At 34.7% G+C, this 4525-nt stretch overlaps 1 non-coding gene across 1 annotated transcript; it reads left to right on the top strand.

Moving 5' to 3' along the window:
* The first annotated feature begins 349 nt into the window (after positions 1 to 349).
* LOC126021447 (U6 spliceosomal RNA) lies at positions 350 to 456 on the top strand. Its single transcript, XR_007499962.1, has one exon. It is a non-coding gene; the product is annotated as a U6 spliceosomal RNA (small nuclear RNA).
* Positions 457 to 4525: the final 4069 nt, after the last annotated feature.

The following is a 4525-nucleotide window of genomic DNA, read 5'->3' as shown; positions in this document are numbered from 1 at the left end:
GACAAGTGTAGACTCCTCTCACAGAGAACAGTATAGGAGACTATAAAGGTTCAAATAATATAAATGAGTTCAAGGCTTTCCTTGTAACAGTGCTCAGATCAAAGACTAAATAACTCCAGTACAAGAGAATTTGGAGAAATTGTGTACAATCTACTCCCAAAAGCCATTCTCTATTTTTTTTCTCCACTTGGAGAAAATCTGTACTGAATCACAAAATTAGTACTAGAGGTATATGATTTTTTTCTTCTTTCCTTCAAAAATAACATTTTAGATATTTATGAAATTCTTACAGGTAAAATATCATTGGCACAGTATAATAAAATGCAGACATTTAAAAATTTCTTGTCACGTGCTCACTTCGGCAGCACATATACTAAAATTAGAATGATACAGAGAAGATTAGCATGGCCCCTGCGCAAGGATGACATGCAAATTCGTGAAGCGTTCCATATTTTTTTAAAAAAAGAATTTCATGTCACATTTTGAAGTATTTATTTGCCTTTTATGAAAGTGCTATCTGAAAGAGTATGGACAGAGATATAGCATTTCTCATATTTGTCTGGACAAACATGTATTACTGCAAGTTAATGTGTGCTAGATTTCTAGATTATAGAACATGTCAAGGATTATAGAATATTTTCTTGGATGTAGATAAAACTTCTCTTTATTTTATTTATTAATAAAGTTTACTATCAAACACATATATCACAAATAAAAATATTGGACATATTTTGCATTGGTGTTGAACAAGTGGTTCTTTTTTAAATTGTGGACATGAACATATTTACAAAAAGTATTTTGGTAATCCTTATTAATAGAACAAAAAATTCAAAAGGGGGTGATATTGACAATTAAAGACTAGTAATTGAGTTGTCTGGTGTTAATAAAGTTTCTAAGCTCTAGAAATTAACTGTTCCTTTGGGATAAAAATTCACTCTCGAAGCTGGTGTGGTAGTGCAAGGGGTCTGCCTTGCACATGCTAGCCTAGGACAGACTGTGGTTTGATCCCCTGGTATCCCATATGGTCCCCCAAGCCAGGAGTGATTTTTGAATGTATAGCCTGAGCATCACTGAGTGTGACTCCAAAACAAACAAAAAAAATTCAATCTTAGGAAAAATGTGTATAGGTCAAAAGATAGAGAATAAGTAAAGAAAAAAATAGATCTTTGTTATTGCTTATCTCTTTCCTACATTCCCATTTTTGAGGAGATGTTAAGAAATAACACAGGCCACCCACAGAATGGGTGAAATTACTCATCCAATACCCATCAGATGAGGGACTAGTATCTAAGACATACAAAATACTGACAGAAATTAACAGCAACAAAAAAATCTAACCCCATTAAAAATGGGGAAAAGAAATGAACAGACAAATCCTCAAAGATATAATATAAATGCCCAAAAGGCACATTCAAAAATGCTTCAATCATTAGTCATCAGGGAGAAGCAAATCAAAACAACAATGAGGTACCATCTCAAGCCACAGAGACTAGCACACATCATAAAGAATAGGAACAATCAATGCTGGTGAGGATGTGGAAAGAAAGAAACTCTCATTCACTATGTGTGGGAATGCCATCTAGTTTAGCCTTTATGAAAGACGGTATAGAGATTCCTAAAAATTTGGAAACTAAGTTCCCATATGATTAATCTATACCACTCCTCAGGATATACCCTAGGAACACAAAAACACAGTACAAAAATGCCTTCTGCACACCTATATCATTGCAGTGCTACTTACAATAGCCAGAATCTGGAAACAACTCAGATGCCACACAATTTATAAGTGACTAAAGAAATGTGGTATATCTACACATGGAATACTATGCAGCTGTTAAGAAAAATGAGATCATGAAAATTTCCTATACATGGATGGACATGGAAACTATTATGCTTAGCAAAATAAGTCAGAAGGAAAGAGATAGACATAGAATAGTGTCACTTATCTGTTGGATTTAATAAAAATAAAAGACATTATTATAATCATACCCAGAGATGAGGGCTGGAAGGACCAGTATATGATATGAAGCTTACCACAAAGAGTGATGAATTTTTTTTTTTTTTTTTTTTTTTGGTTTTTGGGCCACACCCTGTGACGCTCAGGGGTTACTCCTGGCTATGCGCTCAGAAGTTGCTCCTGGCTTCTTGGGGGACCATATGGGACACCGGGGGATCGAACCGCGGTCCGTCCTAGGCTAGCGCAGGCAAGGCAGGCACCTTGCCTCCAGCGCCACCGCCCGGCCCCAAGAATGATGAATTTAGTTATAGAAATAATTACATTAACAACTATCATGACAATGATAGTAAGTGAGAGAAGTAGAATGCCAGTCTTGAGAACAGGCAGGGGGTGAAGGAAGAGAGAGATGGGAGGCATTGGTGGTGGGAATGTTGCACTGGTGAAGGGGGGTATACTTTTTTATAACTAAAGCCCAACCACAAATTTTTTGTAATTATGGTGCTTAAATAAAGCTATAATAAAAGCAGTAACATAGACAAGACACTCTGTAGTGTTAAAAATATTAGTTTGTCCATTAAAAAATCACATTTTCTAATGTATGTTATCTTCAGAGAAATGACTTCCAAAGAACAAAAGAATCACAGCATTGTAAGATATATTGATAGTGTCAAGTATTACCCCATGTATAAGTCCTTTGTCTAGAGTCCTGTAAAGGTCTTTTGGTATTCTTTTGAGGAAAGATTTGTATTTATTGAAGTCTAACTCTATGTGGAAGGTAGACTTAAGTATATTGATAACTCGTATGAGATCTTCTGGAATATCTGGAATAATATTAGATATTAGTGAAATTCCATAGGTGCTAGGTCAGATAAAAATACACTTCTGAAACTAAGACATCCATGGCAGTCTTATAGAGAAATTTCTGACATCCAATAATGTAATCACAGTTTCCTGATCAGCAATAATGTAGCTGTACTTCCACTACTTAAGGTATCTCTCACTTTTTTCTGTGGTTATGCAGGTTTATTCCTAGGGCAGCTGATTTCCTCAGAGGGAATGTTGCACATAATAAATATTTCTTTTTCTGAATAATACAGAAAGATTTATTTCATTTTTAAAAGGAGGAACTCTGATTAATATACTTCTCAAAAACTCTATATTATAAACACAATGAAATGTGGCATATTAATATGATAGTGAAGAATCTATGTGATTTACATCCTGAAATATCTCCTGATTTATTGCTCCTCACTTCCTACTGCTGAACTTTTATGTCACAGTTGGCCTCCATTTTATAAAAATGCTATTTTATTTGAGAAAAAAATTAGATTTAGATATACTTAACTTATTTATTCTCACAGATACTATATTGAATGTGGACTGTGTAAGAAAGCAGCATAGGATGTACTATTTACCAATGACTTATATAGCTCTTAGGATTACATTACCTCACGATGTTTATATTTAATTGTATATGATTGTCAAGGATAGATTTCTAAGACATATAACAATCTGTAAGTTCTTTTTAATTATATCAGTGCAGTTGGCTCATCAGTATAAAAATAAAATCAGAGTTTGAACTGACTTTTGATAAAAAAAAATCAACCAATTATAAAAGACTGACTAGGTAGTGAGTAGTTTATATGGAATTTATTGCAAGATATAAGAATACTCCAAGTCTATTTTAATTGTCTCTCAATCTCTTCTCTGGTGGGGCCACACCATTGGTGCTCAGAGATTACTCCTGGCTCTGCTTTGCAGAATCACTTTTGGCAGGCCCAGGGAGTATATTGGATACGGAGTGATCCAACTCCGGTATGCGATGTAAAAAGCAAATGTCCTAATCATTGTGCTCTCATTTTCACTCCCTAGTCTCTCAATCATTTAAAAACAGTAACTACTGTTCTTTCATAACAGTCTAATAGATTAAAAAAATAATAACACATTGGTGTGTAATTTATTTCAAGAAGAATCTAGGTCCCGGAGAGATAGCACAGCGGCGTTTGCCTTGCAAGCAGCCTATCCAGGACCAAAGGTGGTTGGTTTGAATCCCGGTGTCCCATATGTCCTCCGTGCCTGCCAGGAGCTATTTCTGAGCAGACAGCCAGGAGTAACTCCTGAGCATTGCCGGGTGTGGCCCAAAAACAAACAAACAAACAAACAAACAAAAAAAGAAGAACAACAACAACAATCTAGAATAAAAACCATGATATTTTCTCTGGTGGGGATTGCTATACTGTGAATGAAGAACATTTTTTTAGAATGTGAAAATACACAGTGTAGAATAGCTGATCCACAATGTTGCATTACCAAGAAAAATATCAAATCCACGAAACAGAAAAAAACAAAGAAACATAAACTATATGACTTACATCAGGGCTATTTTTCTAGGTAATGCAAAATGGAAAGAGAATAAATCTAATTTTCTAGTTCTTTACTTTATAGAATCATTTATATAAAATTAATTTCTTCATACCCTAAAGTCTTATTAGGTAAACAAAAAAAATGCAACCAGTGTAAAATTCCTAGGAAATAAAATACTTTCAGTGAGGTTGTATGCCCTCAGCC

This window comes from Suncus etruscus, chromosome 10 (assembly GCF_024139225.1).
Source record: "Suncus etruscus isolate mSunEtr1 chromosome 10, mSunEtr1.pri.cur, whole genome shotgun sequence".
Classification (NCBI taxonomy): Eukaryota; Metazoa; Chordata; class Mammalia; order Eulipotyphla; family Soricidae; genus Suncus; species Suncus etruscus.
This window is presented reverse-complemented; position numbering and strand designations above follow the sequence as displayed.